Source organism: Spermophilus citellus, assembly GCF_964194105.1.
Source record: "Spermophilus citellus genome assembly, chromosome: 17".
NCBI lineage: Eukaryota > Metazoa > Chordata > Mammalia > Rodentia > Sciuridae > Spermophilus > Spermophilus citellus.
The window spans coordinates 64601758-64625120 of NC_138199.1; the positions used below are offsets into that span (position 1 = coordinate 64601758).

The following is a 23363-nucleotide window of genomic DNA, read 5'->3' on the forward strand; positions in this document are numbered from 1 at the left end:
TAGTTCAAAGTCAGCCTTAGCAACTTAGCAAGGCCCTAAGCCACTCAGAGAGATCCTGTCTCTAAGTAAAATACAAAAAAGGATTGGGGATGTGGCTCAGTGGTTAAATGCCTCTGAGTTCAATCCCTAGTACCAAAAACAAACAAATACATAAATAAATCAAATAAACTTTACCAAAAAAAAAAAAAAGTCCAATGCATTGATGGGAGTGAAAAATGGCTCAACAACTTTGGGCAATTGCTCAGTAACATTTACAAAACCAAGCACATGCTTACTTATGATCTAGTAATTTAATTTCTGGGAGTAATGAGTGCAGATGGCCACCAAAAGACTATACTAGAATATTCACACCAGTTTAAAATATAATAGCTAAAGATTGGAAACAGCCCAAGTGTTCATTAACAGGAAACCAGATATCTTCATATAACATATACTATACAGCAATGAAAAAGAACAGGTGTTGGTAGCTATGTGCAAGAACACATATGACTCTCACAGAAATGTTGAACAAAAGGAGCCAGAGGCAATAGCAAACATACACTGGGTGATTCAAATCCCATGAACAAGCACAACCTGTCTATGGTGATGAAGGGTAGAAGACAGGTAACCTCTTGGTGTGTTTGGGGGTGGGGGGGGTGAGTGCAAAGGAACAGGAGGGAAACTTCTGGGATGATTTTATGTTGATTTGGACGCAATATGTGAAAACCCACTGAGTTTTACACAAAAGATTGGTGTTAAATTTCAGTTATAAGAATGAAACAAGAAAGGCAAAAAAGACTTCTGAAAAAATGTTGAACCACTCAATATTTGCTCAATGATTGCCATGTGGAAATTGGTTACTGATTATGTACTTAGAGGATTTTTTCCCCCTGAGGTATTTAAAAAAGAATGTGTAAACTAATAAAGTGCACAAATGCCAGTAATTATGTTTAAAATATTTTTATAAGATTATTTTAATTATTGTAAAAAAGACTGAAAGCTGCTGTGGGGTCTACTGCACAATCTTGGGTCTGGGCCCCTACCACAACCTGACCTTGTTGATGGGGACGAAGGCCCCAGGGAGGCAAAGGGCTTCCCACACACAGCAGAGGCCACAGGGTGAAGCGGAAAAGCCGGCTTCTCCTCCCAGGAGAGGCCAGGGGCCCCGTGTAGAAAGGTAGATGGGATGAAGCAGGAAATCAGACGGGCTATGACTGCCCCAGCCCTTGTAACTCAGGGCAGACTGTGCCTCAGCGGGGGCTTGAGAGGCCAGAGCAGGCTTCTCCCAAACGGAGACAGGTTTCTCATTCGGAGCTGGCTGAGGCTCTGGGCCACCTTGTACCAGCCTCTCACGAGGGCTTTCTGGCTGCCCTTGACTTCTTATGGAGCAGCCTCCTCTGAGAGGGTGACACAGGACAACCCCAGGAGCAATTCCCAAACTAGGCCAATGCCAGGCCTTCATCAAAGTCGAGGCAGAGCTTTATCCTCCCTGCCTTGTCTCAATCCTTCTATTTACTGTTCCCCACTCTGCAGCCCTGCTGGTCCCCCAAGAGAACCCAACTATATGGCTCCCTTCTCAGAATCCACCCATGGCGCCACGAGTTGAGGAGAAAGTTAAAACACCTGGCATGGACTACTAGGTCCATTACATTGTTGTTTACCTTCCCAAGGTCTTTTCCGGACCACCATCCCAATGCCACGCTGTCCCTCCAGCCTTCAGAAGCTCTGGGCAGCCCCGTCCTTCAAAGCCCCAGAACTCTTGAACCTCCTAGGCAGGTGTTGGTCTCTCTTCCTGAACTTCCTTCTCCTCAACCAACTCTCTACTCTGCCTCTCTCTCTCCTTTTCTTTCTTCTGGACTGAACTCAAGTGTCACCACCCCCAAGGACCCTTTCCTGTGTAGCTCCTCCTTTAGGTTCCAAAGAAGCCTCAGGTCCTAGCCCAGTAGGTGAGCAATCTATAATGGCAATTGCGCATCTACCTCCCCTGGATTATGAGCCCTCCACGGCAGTAGATCCTATTGCCACAGGTCACGGATCTCATAGATGTTGAATAAATGATTGAGCCCTCTTTGAACCCATCGTCCACATGTGGGTGGTGCATTGGAATTTTGGCCCAAATTGAGTAAATATTTAAGTGAAAGACTAATTAAAATACTGTGTGCACAATAATAAGTGCTGGCAAAGATGGGCAGAAATTGGAATTCTCATACATTGCCAAGGGAAATGTAAAAGAGTGTGACAACACTGGAAAACATTTCAGGGAGTTCCTCAATATTAAACATAGAGTTGACATTTGACCCATCAATTCCACTCCTCGGTATCTACTGGGGAGAACCAAAAGCATATATCTCCACAAAAACTTGTCTGTGGGGCTGGGGTTGTGTGTGTGAGGCACTGAGTTCAATTCTCAGCACCACATAAAAATAAATAAATAAAAAATAAAGGTTCATCCACAACTAAAAATATATATATATTAAAAAAAAAACACTTGTCCACGGATGTTCAAATTCATAATAAACAAAACAAAACAAAACCCCCAAAGATCTATCATCTTAAGACTGGATACACAAAATGTGGTATATCCCTTCAATGGAATATTATTTAGCTGTAACAAAAAATGAAATATTGATACATGTTTCTTTCCCAAACTGCCTACTGATTTTTCCACAATGGAGGCAAATAATGGGTATTATTAACTGCACATGGCTAGCTGTCTTGAGGCTTAGAAGACATGGTTTCCACTTTATGGTTGACCAGAACACAGGCTGTCCTCGGGGTTAGCAGCTGAGGAAATAAAGGATAGTCATAGAGCCAGTGAGCAGAGGAAAGCAGAAGGCTCCCAGCAACCCAGAGCTGGAGGAGACAAAGAACCCAGTGAATAGAGCAAGATGGGCAGGCACCAGGGCAGAGAAATGAATAAAACCAGGGCAATGGCCTGAGGGGCCTCGTGCTAGCACAAGTGAGGCACTGGGTTTGACCCTCAGCACCGCTGGGCAATAGGCCTGAAAATAGCAACACCTGGATGAGCTGACCCTGCTCAACCCTTCCTGCCCTGAGCCTTGGACAGCCCTGGCTGGTGTCTTCAGCCCACAACCTCTGAGTCTGCAATGGTACCTAACCCAGAATCTTCATGTATATCCCAGGTCCACACTTTTCAAGAATAAAAGAAGACCCTGCAACATGGAACCCAGATGGATTGCAGCTGAGAACTGCAGGACCTGACAGCAAATTTCAGTTCAGAAAAGATTGGTTCCCTCCCTCCCTCCCTCCCTCCCTTCCTTCCTTCCTTGTTAAAACTTTTTAACAACCAGAGAAATGAAAAGTTGTGCTGCAATTGTGTACAATGAATCAAAATGCATTCTGCTATCATATATACCTAATTAAAATAGTTAATAAATAAATTTTAAAAAGACTAATCCAGAAACAAAAAAATTTAAAGTTGTAGATGGACACAATACCTTTATTTTATTTATTTATTTTTATGCGGTGTCGATAATCGAACCCAGTGCCTCAGATGTGCCAGGCAAGTGCTCTACTACTGAGCCACAACCCCAGCTCCCAGAATAGAATTTTTAACCTGAAAGTGATAATTTGGTTTCATGTCCTCAATTTTGTAGACAGGGACACTGAGACCTGAGAGAAATAAAATATTTTGCCCCCAAATCACAAGCCCTCGATGATAGGTAGCCTCCTCTAAATCTAGCCTCATGCTCTTTCCACATTTACTTTTAGTATTAAACAGCAAAAGGGTGTTTCTGTTATAGCCAGATGCCAAAGAAGCAATTAACAATTGGGCTTTTTATGGCAACAGTGTGTCGATTTTTTGCAACACTAGTGTCATATCTACAGCTGTTGATTTCATCTAGTAAATCTCAAACATGGCCTATAATTAGAGATTCACTTTCAAAGAGCTGGAGGGAGATGAGGGAGAAGGGTTTACCAAAGGACAGCTTTCATCTAAGCTCTAGATCAGAAAGGAACAACCCACTGAAGGCATTTGAATGGAAATGACCCCAAAATGGTGGGCGGGGGCAGGGGTATGGGACCACCAGGACTTATCTGAAAGAAGCTGGTAACTGCAAACTTCTGGATCCACACTTTCCCTGCTCCCTCTAATTCCCCTCCTGCCATCCCCAAGCGCTCATTCCTCTTGGAATCTTTCCCACTCTTTTTCTCACTGGTTTTCTAAATTGCTCCATTTATCTTTCTTTCTTTTGCTCTTCTTTCTTTCTTTCTTTTTGTACTGGGGATTTATTCCAGGGGTGCTTTACCCCTGAGCTACATCCCCAGCCCCTTTTTTATTTTGAGGCAGGGTCTTGCTAAGTTGCTGAGGCTGGCCTAGCACTTGTGATCCTCTATCCTCAGCCTTCCAAGTTGCCAGGATTATAGATGTGGGGCACCACATGCAGCTCTGTTCACCTTTTTTTTTTAAATTTAGTTTTTTGATTTTTAAATAGTTATTTTTTAATTGTAGTTGGACACAATATCTTTATTTTATTTATGTATTTTAATGAGGTGCTGAGGATCAAACCCAGGGCCTCACACATGCTAGGCGAGCGCTCTACCGCTGAGCTAGAACCCCGGCCCCCTCTGTTCAGCTTTCTTACAACTCTTGTTTAAGTTTGATTTTTATTTTTATAAATAAAAAGCAAATTTAAAAATTAATATTTTAAAATTAATATTTTAATTTTTTAGTTGTTGATAGACTTTTTTTAAAAAAATATATATATATGTGGTGCTGAGAATCGAACTCAGTGCCTCACACATGCTAGGCAAGTGCACTACTGCTGAGCCACAGCCCCAGTCCCTGAGTTTGCTTTTTATTTTTTATTTATTTATTTTTTTTTAAATTTTAATATTTATTTTTTAGTTCTCGGCGGACACAACATCTTTGTTGGTATGTGGTGCTGAGGATCGAACCCGGGCCGCACGCATGCCAGGCGAGCGCGCTACCACTTGAGCCACATCCCCAGCCCTGAGTTTGCTTTTTAAATGTTGTGTTTCAATAGCTTCTGGAGTATTTTGGTCCTGATTCAAACTCAATTATATTACTTACATCACTCTTTAAAAAGAACGAGACAATTTTACATCTTCAACATTCATTTCCAGGTTTCCTTATTTTAAAACAAGGTTTATAAATCTCAACCTTCACCTCTGATGTCTGGGCTTTTCCATGTGTCACGGTTTAGCCCATTATAAAAGGACACACAGCTTGCTTTCAGTGTAACCAAGACATTTAGTGTCTCAAAGCTGCTGCTGGAGCTCAAACCAGAACAATCCGAAAATACATGAAAGTTCTCTGTCATGGGGTGAATGGTGATCCTCAAAAGATATATTCATGTCATCATCTCTGGAACCTATGAATGCCTGGGAACAAATATCTTTGTAGATATAGTTAAGCTAAGGATCTGAATATGAATTCTTTCTGGATTAAGTGAATGGGCCCTAATACAATGACAGGTGTCTTTATGAGAGGAGAAGACACAAAGAGAAGGTCTCTTGAGGGCAGAGGCAGAGGTTGGAGTGACTCAGCCACAAACCAAGCAACTCCTGGAGCCACAGAAGATGGAAGAGGAAAGAAAGAATGGTCCTCTGAATCCTCCACCTTGATTTTGGAATTTTAGCTTCCAGAACTGTGAGAGGAACCTCTGGGGAGGAGGCACAAAGAGCAAAATCAAAGCCCCAGTGCTTGAATCCCGTTGGACTTGGGTGGCGCCTGGACGCCTAGGTTTTCAAAAGCTTCCCAGGTGATCTGAATGTACAGCTGAGATCCAACCACTGATCTGAGGTGCCAATATTATCTCTATGTTCTAAATGAGGAACTTGAAGCTCAGAAATGATTCATGACTTAGTCACAATCCTCCCAGACCTGTGTTCCCAGCCTGGTATGCTCTGAATATTTGTGCATGCCCAGAACCCAGATTCTATGTGACGATATTAGGAGGTGGGCCTATGGGAAGTGACTAGAGTCCTTTTATCCCTTCTGCCTTGTGAGGACACAGAGGGAAGGTGCATCTGAACCAGGAACCAGAAACTGACTCTGCCAGTTTGGATTTCCCAACCTCTGGGACTGTGAGAGAGAAACATTTGTTGTTTATAATACCACCCTGTCAATAGAATTTGGTTACAGTATTCTAAATAGACAGAAATACACTCTTATACCATGAGGACAGGATGTGCTCATCTGAAATTCTGGAGCAATCCATCAGAAGAGAGAGCCTCAGTTTCCTCAACCTAAAATGGTGTTAATAAATTGTGAGCAGTGGCACATGCCTGTAATCCCAGTGATTTGGGAGGCTGAGGCAGGAAGATTGCAAGCTGGAAGCCAGCCTCAATAACTTAGCAAGACAACCAGCAACTTAGTGAAACTAAATAAAAAGGGCTCGAGATGGAATGTCCCCAGGCCAGCACAAATGTACAGGAAACATACCAGATTGATACAGGAAACAAAAACACCCTTAGAGAAGCAGTAATGTTGTTCCTTCAACTCTTAAGTTCTTCAGAAGAAAAGCACCAGGTACACACCATGCTGTAGATTATTCTGCATTATAATTGTTATTCCTATGGTTGAATCGATGGGAAAACGATGATAAGCTCTAATATGAATATGACCACCTATCATCGTGCAGGGTTCCTTGTGTAAGTGAAAGGCTGGGTAGGCATTTCTATTTTCTGGAAGTTCTGACCTGTCAGTGTCCATCAATGTAATAGACAAAGGAATCACAAGAGAAGGGTTCTTGCTAGTGGGACATGTCCTGGGCCAAGGACATGAGACAGTGTTCAGCACTCAGAACCAATTTATTTCCCTTTCTCTTTGGTTTCATAGCAGGAGCAACTAAAGGTGACTTAGAAGCTCTCTTCTGAAGTTGAGAGCCATTCCCAGACATGTGCTGGCCTTGCCTCCTGGCAAATGACCAGGCTGGGGGTGGTTCGCCTCTTTTCCCTAATGGCAAACCTGGAGATATGCAGCTTTGGTTGTCCCTTTCCTGGCTTCTGGTGGTTCTCTGGTAATCACTGGCATTCTCTGACTTATAGAAATGTCACCTGGAGCAATCACATGACATTCTTCTTGTGTGTCTTCATGTTGTCTTCCCTCTGTGCCCTTTGTGTCCAATTTTCCCCTCTTTAAAAGGAAATCTGTCAGATGGGATTAGGGTTCACCCCTAATGACCTCACTTTAACTTGATTACCTCTGTGAAGACCCTGTCTCATATGTAGGACTTCAACATATCTTTTTGGATGGGTACAATTCTACCCAGCACATGGGTTGGGAAGGTTTTCACGGAGAAAGTCTTCCAGATTCCTGGTGTCTCTTCCATGGCTCACTTGCTCTGTATGAAGCATACTGCATGCCACGGTAGTGCAGCTGGATCCACTGGGTGACTCAGAATGCTCTTGCCTCAAGGGGCCTGCAAAGCTACTCTAGCTGGAGAGGAGGCTGGTTGGGAACATGTGGGGCTATGTTCTGGCTGGGGGCTTATCAATTCATCACAATGAGGTTTCTGGCTTTGGATGCTGCTGGTACTCCCTGAGCTTGGCTGATGGCAAATAGGACCCTTGTAGTTAAAACCCATCTGTATGGAGGGGGCTGAGCTGTTGCCAGGGCTGTTTCCCCAGGGCCAGACAGGCAGCTGGTTGCTCCTTCCCTTTGGCACATCTTCTTTAGAGGACTTTCCCTCCACTGTGCCTGTGGGCCTTACCATCTTACACTGGGACAAGGCAGACCAGAGTGATCTGAGGGCTGCTTCTTTAGTGCAGCCACATGAACCACATCCCCATGTGGGTCACAATCAATCTCACACCTGGAAGGTGCAAAGAGAAGCCCACAGGAGATCTTGGACCAGCTGGAGCAGAGTTTGCATCTCCAAGGCAATATTATTAGCTGATGTTCACTGAGATATAGTTTCCATGATTAATTACACTTTCAATTTGAACCACAAAGGACAATAACCAACAGGGGCTTGCCCTGTTAATTGAAATTAGAAGTTTTTGATAAATGTTAAATGAAAAAGGGCTAAGCAATAACCCCAGCCAGGAATTGCGACATTATGTAACCACAACGCTTAGTCCTAAAATAGGGAGGAGCTGATAGAGTACACCATACATTAGATTTTTTTTTCCTGCTTTCTGAAACTTTTACTGAAGACTCCAAGGTGTTGCAGATATTATTCTCATTTTGCTCTAAAGAATGGACATTTAGCCCGGAATTCAGTGTAGGATTTCTTTTCTTTTTTCTTTTTAGCACTAGGGAGTGAATCTACAGGCATTCAACTACTGAGCCACATTCCCAGCACTTTTTATATTTTATTTTGAGACAGGATCTCGCTAAGTTGCTTAGTACCTCACTGTTATTGAGGCTGGCTTTGAACTCGCAATCCTCCTGCCTCAGCCTCCTGAGCCGCTGGGATTACAGGTGTGCACCACAGTGCCTGGCTTGAATTTGAATTCTAAGAAGGATACACATAAAAACCAAGGGGCTTTCACAGAAGTTAGTTTGCAAAGACCACATATTAATAAGAGATCCTATACATATGAAATATCCAGAATAAGAAAATCTATGAAGAGAAAGTGGATTAGTGGTTTTCTAGGGTTGGGGTAGAGGTGAGAGTAATAGGACAGGCAGGTGATAAATATTTTGTAGGCTTTCTTTTTGGGGTGATGAAAATGTTTAAAAGTTGATTTCATGGATGGCTGTACATATCTGTGAATATAATCATACACTCAAGATGGGTGGCTTGTATGGTATGTAAGCAATAGCTCGAATAAGTTGTTAAAAAAACTTAAGCACAAACAAACTCAGGAGCTTTCACCCGTGTACTTGAGCACTGGCCTAAAACTTTACATAAAAAGGTCAATTGCAATGCATCAGCATAAAAAGAAAAAAGAAACCTTAAATGCAAATCTTGGCCATAAGAGTCAGTTCTTGCTTTGTTAGTAGTTAATACATAAAAGGCTATTTTTAAAGCCTTTGCCCTGGGCACTAGAATGTCCCACAAACAGTGATTTGTATTATTCCTCTGCAATGTGACTATTAAAGGAGTCTGGCTCCTAAGTACATGTGACACAGGAAGACAGAAAAGAGTGGTCATGGCGGGGTGTGATTCAGTGTGTGCTCTGAACTAGTCTCAACTATAATTTAGATACAGAAACACTATGAGAAGAGAAAGTTTAAAATGGGAAATCTGAGCACACACAGTGGTTTCTAGCCCTGGATGACCACTATGGTCGCCTTGTAGGGTCCATGAGCTGAAGGCAGAAGGGAACCCCAAGAGAGGTGGGATTAGGGTTTACCCTAATGACCTCACTTTAACTTGATTACCTCTGTGAAGACACTGTCTCATATGTAGAACTTCAACATTTCTTTTTGATATGTTGAAAAAAAAGAAAGCTATGGATGGGAGGCGGGAAAGCAACCCTATGGACTAATGCTTATTAAGGTTTGCTCTGCCCAGAGCTTGTGTCAGGCACTTTAGACCTGTTTTCTCATTTCGTCCCATGGTATAATGAGAAGCATATTTGGTCTTTGTCCCTGGTTCCTAGAACAGAGGTCCTAATGCCCTTGGAATTTCTTGAGACAAGAGTGACTTTGCTATTTATAAGGAGCCCCTAGATAGCCTCAAACGGGGCTTGTCCTCACAACAAGGAAGTGATTAGAGGGTGGGAACTCTCAATCCAACCCACTGACCTCTGTGGAGAAGAGGGAATATTGGTGATGGAGCTCCATAAGAACTTTAGAATAATAAGATTAGTGAGTTGGAGAGCTTCTGAGTTGGTGAACGCATTGACTTCCTGGGAGGACAGCTTTCTGTAACTGTCATAAAATACCTAAGATAAACAATATACAAGGAGAAAAGGTTTATTTTGGCTCATGGTTTCAATTCATGGTGGCTTGGTCTTGTTACTTTGGGCCTGTGGCAGCATTGGGGAGCATGTGGCAGAAGCAGCTTGCTCATTTGATAGTGGCAAGAAAGCAAAGAAAGAGACAGGAAATGCCCTTCATAGGCATTCCCCTAATATCCTAATTTCCTCCATTGGCCCCTCCCTCTTTAAGTTTCCACTGCTTCCCAATAGTGCCAAGTTGAGGATCAAGCCTTTCATACATGGGCCTCTGGTGACAATCCAGAGCTACACTGTAATAGTGGGGCACCAACAGAGGACATGGAGGCTCCATAAGCTCCCCCTCCCTCAGGACCTCGCCCTATGCCTCTCTTCCATTTGCCTAGTCATGTATTATATTCTGTAAAATAAACTAATACATATAAGTAAAATGTTCACCTGAGTTCTGCAAGCCTGTCTAGTAAATTATTGAACCCAAAGGATGGGCTGTGGGAAGCCCTTATAAAGAGCTGGTCAGTCAGAAGTACAGGCAGTCTTGGGGAGTTTTGAGCTCTTTAACTTCTGGGATCCAATGCTAATTCCAGGTAGAAAATGTCAGAATTGAAATGAGTTGAATTATTGGACATGTAGCTGGTATTAAAGAATTAGAGAAATGGAGAATTGGTTGGTGTCAGGGGGATATCCCAGATTTCTCCTCATGACTATTATCTTCATTTTGTGTGATGCCCAAGGGGTTGTCCATCCTACTGCCAGACTCACTGTCCCATATTTCCATCTCAGTCCAACCATGGGCTCTTTCTGTAGCCTTCCTCTTTTGGAAATCTCCAGATGGGGGTCAGGCTCTGTTTTAGTCATCTTTTGCATTGCTGTTCCCAAAACACTTGACAAGAACAACTAAGAGGAGGAAAAGTTTATTTGGGGCTCACAGTTTCAGAGGTCTCAGTCCACGGATGGCTGACTCCATTGCTCTGGGCCTAAGGAGAGGCAGCACATCATGGGGGAAGGGCCCAGGGGAAGAGAGCTGCTCAGCTCATGGCAGGGTCAGGAAGCAGGGGTGGGGGGTGGAGGACAGAAGAGGCCACAGGGAAGATGCACCCTTCCAGGGAATGCCCCCAGTAACCCACCTCTTCCAATTATACCCTACCTGCCCACAACTACCAACCAATCAGTGCATTCCAACGAGGATGGAATGATCAGGTTATAGCTCTCATAACCTAATCATTTCACCTCTGAATATTCATGTATTAATACAGAAGTTTTTTTGGGGCACCTCACATCCAAACCATAATAGGCACCAATTTCTATGTTCTCCTATAAACTTCTGGGGACACTTTCCAGTCTACTCAGTCTTATAAGATGGTGGTGTTAAGGGAGGGCCTGCGTGTTCCCAGTTCCATAAGTAGCATTTGTGCAAATCCCCACCAACTTTTGTAGTAGACAATTTTACTGCATGGCTTTAGGGTTAGGCAAGAAGTGTACAGGCAAGGACTCTGGGAACTCCCCTCCCTCATCTCCATTTACAGCCTAGGGAGGCGGGAGGGGCCAGTGGCCCAAGTGGAGATGAGAGCTATCTCCTCACAGGTTCCAGGAAGAATCTGGCCTCAGTTATTAGCAGCTGCCTGAAGAACATAGGGTCATAACTCCTCTTTGTTCCCAGCTTTGGGCCTGGTTCCCAATTCCAGGGCAATAAGAGGCGTCTCCCGAACTTCCTGTTACACAATGCTAACCAATTCCTTTTGGCACTAACAGATACCAAGATCACCTCTAATTGGAGTCAATAAGGTGAGTCAAGGGCACACTGGAGAGCAACCTGACTTAACGTAAGTGACAGTGAGAGGCCAGGAAGTGGCACTCCGAAAGCCACTGAGCCTAGCTCCTGCCATGAAGGAGTTTGGTGGGAAGTGACTCAGTGTGCAGCCTCTGAGATGGGAGTGCCCCACCCACTCCGATTTTAGCAGTGTTCTTTGGACACAGGTTATAAAGTAGCATTAGTAGGCTTGATCCATACTGAGAATGGACAGTTTGGTCCACAGATAACTTAAGTTTATGAAAGCAAAAGCCGATAATAAACTCACAAATATTCTTCATGAGTTGCAACAGGGCAACACTGATATGTACTGGATTTAACTGTTCCTAGAACCTGCCAGATCTTCGTGTACTGTATTATTCTGGGAAACTTGGACCTCCAACCTGTTGAACAGAAACTAGGATAGAAATGTTCAATAAGCCAATCTGTAATTTGAAGATAATAAAGAATTTCTAGTTTTACAATTGGATGAGATTACAAATTTATCTCAGCTTTAGAATTTTGCTTGTTAATATTGCTTAGACTCTCAAGATATTAAGCAGGTGAAGCAATGAGTGGCTTCTAACCTTTATTTTATTTTATTTTTTAAAGAGAGAGTGAGAGAGGGGAGAGAGAGAGGAGAGAGAGAATTTTTAATATTTATTTTTTAGTTCTCGGCGGACACAACATCTCTGTTGGTATGTGGTGCTGAGGATCGAACCCGGGCCGCACGCATGCCAGGCGAGCGCGCTACCGCTTGAGCCACATCCCCAGCCCATAACCTTTATTTTATAATAACATTCATTTTTGACCATGCCTAGGAACACCTCTGTAGGATTCTAGATTCTGGGAGCAGAATTGAAGAGGGAACTAAAAAGGCTTTGGAATGAGACACCTTGGGTTTGAATTTCTTTTCTTTTCCTCTTTTTTTTCCCCCTGGGGAAATGGATACTAGAGATTGAACCCAGGGGTATTCTACTACTGAGTTACATTCCAGCCCTTTTTATTTTTTATTTTGACACAGGGCCTTGCAAAGTTGTTGAGGATGGCCTAGGACTTGCTATCCTCCTACCTCAGCCTCCTAAGTCACTGGGATTTCAAGTATACCTGTCTCTGGGTTTGAATCTCTGTTTTAGAAGCAATTGTGTGAACCGGGGTAAGTTATTTAACTCCAAAACTAGTGTGGGTATGACAAAGTGAGAAGAGTATTTCTCTAATGGGTCTGTGGGATGTATTCTCTGGCCACTACATCTATTTTTTCTTTTTGGAATGGGTTTATGTATTACTCAGTTGTTGGATGGCCAGTTTTTGTTTTTTTTTTCTTCCAGACCCAAGCATGTTTTGCCCAATCTAATGTTTTCTGAAATGTTTATAGAGACCAGAAATTTTCCCAAAGATAGGGAGTGGAGTTCCATCAGATCAGGTCATCAAGGGATAGGCAAGGCCCTTCCTCTTGCATTACCCGTCTTTCCCCAAGACCATCCATTCCTAAGATCATGAGACTTGAGTTTAGCTAGATAGAACATTTAAAGAAGAAATGATCTCTGGGAGTGACTTTTCAAAGACAACAGTTGTTTGTTTCTCTAGGTTTATCTGGAAGAGCCAGCTAGGTATCGGAAAATGGTTTTTTGGGTCAGAAATGTTGGGGTTTGAATTCAGGCTTCCTGAAACTTCCAGTAAGTGTACTTAGATTCTCTGAGCCTCAGGTCTCCCTTTCATAAGATGGAGACAATGTCATTTTTTCAATTTATTAGGATTAAAAGATACAACTGAAAAAAAAAAACTTAACATTGGCAATTATTTTTCTCAAAAATTAGTTCCTGACCCTCTAAAGAGAAATTTGTTAGGAAAAAACCTAAGGCCCAAGTTAGTGAGCTAGTAATTATATGTCTTTTTCTGGGCCCCTTAAAAATTAAAGTCTAAGACAAGGACCTTAAGAGCATTTATTTTTCCTTGGATATTTTTGGAATTAAGGCTGGACAGTTGTACTTGGGAGTCTGAATAAACACAAGTGGAATAGACGATCACTGGTCAGGTCTCATAACTCAGTTGCAGACTGGAGGAAACATACTTAGATGAGGGTCAGTCTGAAACTACCCCAAATTCTGAAGAAACTTAGGAGAAAAAGTGCACAAATGTCTATCATGACTAATACCAGTGGCTAGAAAGGAAGATGTTGGTCCTGACTCCATGATGGTATCAGATTCCCAACAGATGGAATGAAATCTGAAGTCACTGACCTTGGCCTTAATGGAGGAATGGACAGTCTTTCAGTCTTACACTGCTATAGCCTTCTCCCAAACTAAGTATCAATAAAATCATTTAAAAACTTGAACACAGTAAATGAAGATCCCTTAGGCAAAGCTCCCTTTTCTGAAATTCATAACAGATGTGACAAGATACCGTGCCCTTGGCCCTCAGGAAACCAGAATACGCCTTCTCGTTCCAGGAGCTTCTCTCCAATATGTCAGTCAATACTGATCATTTTCTACATGTCATGGCATGAAAAACATTGGGAAGCTTTGGCCTGAGGTCATTCCCCAAACCTGGTGCATATACACAGATTCCTGTGTCCTATCCTAGCCAGTCTGGTATGGCTGGCCCAAGGTGAGGCCTAGGTATCTCCTTTTAGAAAAGCTCCCTATGTGATTCTGACCTGATTTGGAAACTCTTTGAAGGGCCAAGAAGTTCTGGTGCTTTAATTTAATAAGACTAAAAACAGCAGGGGCCGATGCTCCTGGCCCCAGTCTGGAGCAACTTGTGGATTCGCTGCTGGTTTTCTGGAAAGCACAGATGGAGGTTCTCTACTGGAGAGACTTGAGGAAGAGCGTGATGGCATGTGTTCACTCCTGGCTGAGAGCCTGTAGCCCTTTCGCTCCTGCTTCCCTCTTTTAAAGTTTCTAAAATGTTATTATTTTTTTTTTTCCCTAAAATACATCAGGGAAGAGGGTGCATGGCAGACAGTGATAGGAAGCCGAATTTGTCTTGGGTGTTGCTGTGGTTCAAATGCCCCTTCCAACACTCACAGTGAAATGAACTGCCATTGTATGAGATGGGACCATTAAGAGGTAATTAATGTCATTATTGCAGGAGTAGGTTAGTGGTGACAAGTGGGTTTGTTATAAATTCCGCCTCCTCTTACCCCTTCTCTGCTTTACAATGGCTCCCTCACCCTTCTGTCATGTTATCTTGCAGCAGAACCCTCACCAGGGACCAGTGCTGTGCTCTCAGACTTCCCAGCCTGCAGGACTATATAAACTTCTATTGCTAAATTACCCAGGCTGTGATATTCTGTTATAGCAGCAGAAAATGCACTAAGACAGGTAAAATCCTGGGACTCCACTGGCATAGACTGCTCAAACTTGGCGCCGCAGTGAATGTAACTTCTAAGGTTTCACAGAGGTGAAGTGTCAGACACAGCCATTTGGAATTAAGTTAAACAACAACACAAGTCTTAGTACATTTTTTTTTTTTTTTTTTGGTAAATCTTAGCAGCACAAATGGCTTTAGTCTCAGAAAGATCTTGCTGAGCCTGCGAGGATTTTGAGAAGCCGAGAAGGGGAGCTGTTAGCATCATACCTCGGCTGCTCCTCGTCACTCGTGCTGACAAGTAAAAAAACAACATGCAAACAAGCTCCCAGAGAGCCACTCATGGCAGCCACCACCCAAAGGCACATGGCTGCCACTGAGCCATTGTCCCTGCCGCCCCTGAGCATATCTCAATGGCATTCAAATCACAAAAGCTTACTATGTACCAGGGATGATGCATTTTTCATGTCTTGGCTTGCTTTCAACATCATCTCATCTTTTCTCCACCCGTCCACTCTTTTGAAGGGAAGAAAGGATTCAAGATACTGAATTAATGATAATGAAGTACAATGGCTGTGATCACCTGGGAGTCCTCCCAGAGCCAGGGCCCCTCATGTTAGAGTCAATCACCCAGATATGGAGTATGGGCTGGGAACCCCAATTCATACGTTCTACAGATTATCTTTGTACAGATAAGTCCAGTGATCTCTCTGTCCTATGGATGTTTGCTCCAATAATTCCTTCCCTCTCTGGTCTGTTCCTTCTGGGAGTCTGCTGGGGGGGTTGAACCCAGAGCCTTGTGTATGCTAAGCACACACTCTACCACTGAGTTAGACTCCATCCCCAAAGGCTCTTTCTAGTGATTCAATGACCCAATGCCACAGCCAGCAATTCCATTCCTGGCAGAGACTTACAAGTCTCTGGTTTCATTTGGCATTTAGCAATTCATTTGCCTTGATTTTGTTTGACTTAGTTGGTCTGGTATTTCACCATCAAATCCAATTGGTAAGATTTGCAACTGCTGCTGTGGGTACTGATTTTTTGGGGAACTCATTGATGCAAAATACTATAGCAATTTAAAACATTTTGCTTTTCGTTTGAAAAATTAAGAAGCAGAAACTCTTTTTTTTTTTAAGATGGAGCCAGGCACTACCAATCCCCTAGTACCCTGGCTCTGCTGAAAATATTGCTATAGGGGCTGGGGTTGTGGCTCAGCAGTAGAGCACTCACCTAGCATGTGTGAGGCACTGGATTTGATCCTCCATACTGAATAAAAATAAATAAATAAATAAAGGTTTTAAAACAAACAAGCAAACATTGCTACAGCTTTACATTATTAGCTTAATTTCTTCCCAAACAGGAGAAGTGGTTTTAGAACTCAGCACTAGGCAAGACTTCACCAAGGCTTGGGTCCCAGCTTCCTCTCTTTTGGAAGGATGAAGTCTGAAAGAGAACACCTATTTACTTCTTGAGGAAGTGAGCTGCAAATTAGTCTTCTAAACTATCATCTTAAAGCTCCTTTATTTCTAAATCATTCTACTCATTAACAAAATATTATGGCTGTCAGGATCAAAGAGGGCAATTTGTTCATGAAAGGGAGAAGCAAGAAGCAGGGAATAGGTTGATGGATTTGGAGGGTCCTAAGCTTTTGGTGTCCAGGAGCCTGCCAAATCTCCTCGAGAGCCAGTCTCTCTGGGGAAGTCACAAATGCAATCCCTTATGTGGTTGCTGGTGACTCCTGCTTTGAAAGCTCTTTGTTATCTAAAAAATAAAGTCTAAATTCCTTGGCTTGGCATTCCAGGTTTTCTTTTCCCCTGTTCCAGGTGAGCAGTCTCCATTTGCTACACTGCCTATTAATCTCATTCACCTTCAAACTTTAGTTTGCTTCCATACAAGTGTGGGTTAGAGGGCAATATGGCTACTTATCTAGGAGGAATTAAACCTATTTACCCAATGACTCAACACTTTCACTATTAGAATGTACTCTACAGACACATTATAAATACCCAATAGATATGCTTCTTGCAGTACCATAAAAGCAAAAGAATGGAAACATTCTAAGTGTCCATCAAATGGGGAACGATACACATGTGGCATATTCTACAACCACTTACCTGACAGAAAGATGTGTGCTGCCACAGAAAAGATGGCAAGCTTACACTGTCAGTGTGATAACACACGTCGCAGAGTGCATACTGTGTGCTTAGCTTAATAAAATATGCAGTAGGCATTATATTTAGGTGTAAACAATACAGACACTATCCCTAACCACAGCTCTATCTGTGAGGATGGATCATAGGACATTTTTTTTTTTTTCTTTTTTTCATGGTGCTGAAACCAACCCCAGGGCCTCAAATATGCTAAGCATGCATTTTACCACTGATCTACACCTCTGCCCCTTATTTGTTCTTTTGATGTTTTCCAACATCTCTTGATTTTTAAAAAAATAAGGATCATGTACTCATTTGTGAGCAAATAATAAAGACAAACCTTTATTTCCCCAAAGCCCCACTCAGATTCCACCTCCCCAATAGAGCCTGCCCTGCCTGCTTTCCTACTTCCAGAAATGCCCCTCCAGAGTCTTCTGGTGGTGGGTGCATGGTTTCAGGACAGCAGAGCTCACCTGGCAGTTGGGTATACATCTCTCCCGCTATCTTATACCAAACTGTCATCTAGCCCTTTGTGCCATTAGATGTTATCTTCACAACCAGATCACGAACTTTTTAAAGGTGAGCCACGTCTTCACTGTCATTTTTACCCCTGTGGTCTCCCAGCCAATGTCTTGCCCTGAGTCCTCAAGAAGAAGCTGCTCTGGAGATGAGAGAAATGGCAGTTTTCTTCCAGCCTTACTGGCCAGGCTGATCGGATCCCTGCCTGCAGGTCTGAGACCCACTGCCTCTTAACGTTGCGGCCTTGGGTAAATGTACCAGATGTCATCCAACTTGTAAAGGGGGCAGAGGATGAACAGAAAGAAGAACAAAACCAAGAGACTGTCCAGGGTCTCCCTGCACATACAGGATGACGCTGCAGGTACCATGCTGTGCTCCTCTGGGGCCCCCAGAGTAGACCTCTGGGGAAATGACATCTGCATTACTGCTTCAGCTCCTGAGGACACGAGACTTGCATTGAAAATTGCTCCCCATGATTGTCCCTAGGATCTCCTGCTCTAGTCCCCTTCCAGAGACACCCACCAAGGGCTTCCCCCTTGACTTGTTAGAGCACTGGCAACCCCAGACCCTGTGAAAGCAAGGGCTCAAGGACTACTTTAGATGCAGAGACTTCTCTTTTCCCCATGCTAAGGACGTAGTGAGTCGTCCTGTTGTTATCCAGGAGGCACCCAGACCCCAATAAGTTGGAACCCATCACAAAACAGCTGCGTTCCTCTCAGAAAGAAACAGATGGACTGGGGCAGGGATGAGAATAATGGCACAACAACAAATTGAACTTAACCATGCACCCCAGCAAGAGGCAGCTGTGTCAAATCTGGCTATTTGGAGATAATTGAAAATCCTTACCACCCTAAACTGCCAAGATGCAGACCAAAATGAAAATATTTTTAATTTCAGGGCGCCGAATGGTTTGGAGAAAGCACTTTTGTGCTAAAGGGTACAGCTAAGGACGACAATATTTACTCATCTGGCCTCTCTGTTCCCTTTCCTGGGACCCACCGTCCTTAGCAAACAGCGTTTAATCTCTCACCCTTGACAGTTATAGGAAAAGTTAGAAGTATCTCTTTTTGTTCTGTTCTCTCTCCCTCAAGAGAGAATTCAATGGACATTTAGTGGAGTGACCAGTAAACTGGCTGCCAAGGATTTCTTGTACCAGGAAGATGGTAATCCAGAGACCTACAGGCTCAATTTTAAGAGGTACCTCAGTCACCTAGTCCAAGGAGAAAACTCTAAATCAAATTCTGTCCCCAAATCCCCTCTGAACCATCAGACATTTAATTATGAGTCCCTTTCAATTTCAAGGACAGCCTCCTGTTAAGTCTTTTTCTCCATTACTATCCAAGTTAAAATATTGTACGATTTCCCCATTAAAATTACTGTGCTCTGTTTATCACCATAAGACAGAGACCCCTTTAACATCTTGGGGGAGAGAAGTTTCCTTCATCTGTAATGATTATATCACATTCAAAAGGCAGCAGAGGAGTCCTTTCCAGGGCTGATACCATCTTGTCTTTGAACTCTCAGGGCCTGGCACGGAGCCTGGCACACGGTTAGTGCTTACTAAGTGCTAACTATAGAAATCCATTAATGAGTCTTGCCACTGATAGGTCTTCCTAAGTGTCCTTTCTTTGGGTAGGTTAAAATCAGGGCTTCTTGATCTTGACAACTGAAGCTGGGTGACTGTGTTGTGGGGTCTGTCCTGGGATGTTTGGCAGCATTCCTGACTTCTACCCACTAGCTGCATATCCCCAATTGTGACAATCAAAAATGTCTTCAGATACTGCCAGATGTTCTTGGGGGAGGGGCGCAGAACTGTCCCCAGAAGAGAACCACTGGCCGAGAGACTGCCTTGCCTTTACACAATCAATGAAGATTAAAAAACAGCACATTCTCATAAAAATCCTCTATCTCTAAACTTTCTCCACTAGGGATTACATTTCTTTTTCTTTCCCCTTCTTTGCCCTGGAGGCAGGTCTGAAAATTTAGGAGCTGTGCATTCCTACCCACGACCTGTGCCTCTGGGAAAGAGCTGCAGGGTGTACCCCAGAGGCCAATGAAGACCCCATTTTCTCTGGTCACACCCCATCCTATCAAGGAAAGCTGAAGCTCACGCAGGACCTCAGTGAACCAGGGAGCACCAGCTAACACCAACAGCCTCTAAGTGAGATCTCTCTGAGCTTGACTTTCGGAGGTTGTCCGGGTGGACTAGTCCTGTAGGCAGGGTGTGGAGATTTGCTCTTGCACCCCCGAACTGCCAACTCAGCTTTACAGAAACAGTCTCTTTGCCTGTGCCCTCTGTGGGTCTGCTATGACTTATCATGCCGAGTTCCTCATTCCTCTGCTGGGATCTTCACCTTGAAATCTTGGCAGAGCATCAAAGAGTCGGATGGGAATCTTGGCAGAAGCAAGAGCCACTTATCAACCGCATAACAAGTACAACCTGCTTGGTGTTCAGCTTCACCCTCTCTGCTGCTTTGGGGTGCTGATGAAAACTGTCCCTGTGATTAGGCGCAGACAGCCTTCTGACTTTCATGGGGCGCGGGCAGGTCTTGGTGCCTAATGGAGGTGTTCTCCATGTCTGAGAAATCACACACTCTTTTTTTTTTTTAAACATTACAACACTGCCCTGCAGCGTTGTCCGATGGATATGAGAATAAAACTTGAGGCTCAGAAGCTCTGGGGAACTGAAACACAGCTCTTGATTTGGACAAAAAAATAGCAGCACTGCAAAAATGAGAAATCGGAGAGCTCTGGACCGGGCTATCAGCTGATCCCAAGTCCCCAAAGTGTCCTTCTGAATCCCTGGTTAGTGGTAGCATGAGGACTGTCAGGCAGAGGGCAGCTGGTGGAAAATTCCCCACTCTGGTCACCTTAATGAGAGAGACATTCTTGACTGTGTGGCTCAGGTTTCCAGGGAGAAATGGGACGAGCAAAGAAATGGCTTCAATCCCCTCCTTTGGCCTGAGTGGCGGTGTGTGTGGCTGTAGCTGGGTACAGAGTAGTGCTCCAGATAACCCTGGTCTGGATTCATCAGCATCAAAAAATCTTGGAGCAGACTGTGCCCACCAGCTCCCTGGCTTTCTGCAGAGAAAGTGTGTTGCTCTTTACGATGCTGACATAGTCAACTTATAAGAATGGATTGGAAGAAAAAGCCCATAAGGCAGTCAGCCTCAGATTAAACAAAAAGGAACTCTGATTCACAACTGCTAGCTTAATGGCAACAGATTCATTTTCTTTGATAGCACTTTCTCTGCAATCGTCACTGCTGGAATTAAAAAACAAAGCCTCTGGCCCTCACTTCTGTTCATTCACCAACTGTTGGGGAGCAGCACCTGCTAAGAGCTGGTGCTTCAGTAGCTGCTGAGTATGGGAAGAAGGAGGATGGCTCTTAGCTTCGTGGAACTCATGCTGTGGCTATGAGCTAGCATGAGGTGGAATGATCTAGAAGCTACAGACCAGGGAAGGGCTGGAGGAGCAATGTGCTCAGGAAAGTTCCCTAAAGGGAAGTCATGCTTGAGCCAAACTCTAAAGGTGGCCCAGTGAGGGGTTTTAAGCAGAGTAACAAGATCAGATTTCCTATTAGAAGAAAACTCTTAGGACGGGGAGGAGGGTGTTAATAATTTACAATGTGCCAAACAGAAATAAATTCGGAAATGTTTTGCCAACTGGCTGCTTCTCTTATTCTCTGTCCCTGTCACATTCACAGTACACACAACCCACACAGCCTATAAAACACACTGCTGGTGAGTCCAGACTGTAGCCAGGGATTCTCAGAATCAGATGATGTGGAGTTGGGGGTCACTGGGAGTCCCACAGACACTCTCTTCCTTAGATTTTATTACAGGCTCTGGATGATTGGATTATGCCTGTAGCCCTTTGTGGTGTGACTGCCAATGGAGGAGGAGTTCTCCCAGTGACGCAGGCAGCAGATCCTCTGGAAGTGGGACTGGAGAGTTCACAGGACTGAGCCCCAGGAGGCCCATTTCTTCCACATTCATTAAGCTACCCTAAGACTCTTGATGGGAAGCCTTGTGAGCGCTGGACCCAGAGTTCCTTTCCTCTGCAGTGACCTCTTTTTCTAGAGCACGGTGTCCTAGCCTGGGCACTACTGACATTTGGGGCCAGATAATTATTGTAAAGGGTGGTCCTGTGCTTTATAGGGGGTTTAGCAGCATCCCTGGCCTTGACCCACCAGATGCCAGCAGCACTCCCCAGGTTGTGACAACCAAAACTGTTGTGGGGCAAGCACCCATGCAAAGCAGAGTCATCCCCAGCTGGGAACTGTTCTGAGGGAGTTTTCCACTCTCCTTTATTTCTGTTCTATTTCTTGACACCTCCTCCCTGTGTTCTTCCTCATTCTCTGGACAGTTCTTTGTAGATTCCTGGTGCCTCCTCTGTCTGGTCTCCTTTAAGGCTTAGTCCTTAACCCCATTCCCATTACACTTTATGCCTTCCCCCCTCTCATCCATTCCCAGGAGTCTAAAAAATTTTCTACATTTTCTTCTCACCAGATACCCTGATTGGTCTCCAGGCCAGATCCCCCACCCAAGGTCCAGACTGGTTGCTCCTCATGCTAGATGTCTCTCTGGCCTCACAAAGTCCACCAAGCTTTCTCCAAAACTCATTCCTCTTCTCATCTTCCTATTTCAGTAAATGGAACCCCATCTACCTGCTGTCTATGCCAGAATCCTTTGGGTGATTTTGACTCCTCTTTTTTTCTCACCCTTATAGCCCATCTAAGATGGATCCCTGTCAATTCTGTCTTCAAAATATATTTCAAAACCATCTGTCCTCTCTATGTCTGTTGTTAGTACTCTAGTTCAAGTCAGCATATAACCTAAATAACCAAAAATGCAAATAACTCTACTGACCTCAGTGGTCTCTTGATTTCCATTCTGCCCTTCTCAATGTATTTTCCTTCCAGAGCAATCTTTGGGAAGCATAAATCAGACCCTATGATGCTCTATCTTCCATATCTTCAAAGGGATTTACCGTACTTGAATAAAATCTATTAAACAGCCCCTTCCTCCTTCATCCCTTTCTTCCCTTGTTTGTCCGTGGCCACTATGTTTGCCTCTTAAACATGTCACCATGGAGCCGGGTGTGGTGGTGCAAGCCTGTAATTCCAGCAGCTCGGGAGGCTGAGACAGGAGAATCGCGAGTTCAAAGCCAGCTTCAGCAACGGCATGATGCTAAGCAACTCAGCGGGACCCTGTCTCTAAATGAAGTACAAAATAGGGCTGGGGATGTGGCTCAGTGGTTGAGTGCCCCTGAGTTCAATCCCTGGTACCAATAACAACAACAACAACAGTCACACTGGGGTCCTCTACTTGCTCTGCCCTCCACCTGGAATGATATCCCCAGCTCTTTCATCCTGCAGGTCTCAGCACTGCTGTCATTTCTTCCAGAACATCTCTCCTGAGAGTACCCTCTACTTCCATATTCATGGGGTTTTCCTTTATTGTTTGGCTCCTCTGCTACATTAGAAGTGTCATGAGGGAGGGCCATGAGGGTCTCACTACCATGTATCTGTCTTAATTCAATGAGTACTCCATTAAGAGTTATTGGATGAGTGACCATCTCTCATTTCCTTGGTCAAACTACATGCAGGAAAGAATGCTTCATGGTCCAGGACAGAGGTATGAATATGTCCGTGCATGACTCCATCAAGCACGACAACAGCGCTCCACCAGTGTGAATGGAAAGAAACTTTCCAGGGCTGGTTCTTAGGAGAACAAAGCACAGGGAAGTGAGTCAGGCACCTGGTGACCTTAAGTGAGAAC

General features: G+C 44.0%; 1 protein-coding gene across 1 annotated transcript in view; it reads right to left on the reverse strand.

Moving 5' to 3' along the window:
• The window catches only part of PITPNC1 (phosphatidylinositol transfer protein cytoplasmic 1), a 252415-nt gene that overhangs the window by 23875 nt on the left and 205177 nt on the right, over nt 1–23363 (reverse strand). The gene's annotated exons all lie outside the window — the stretch shown is intronic.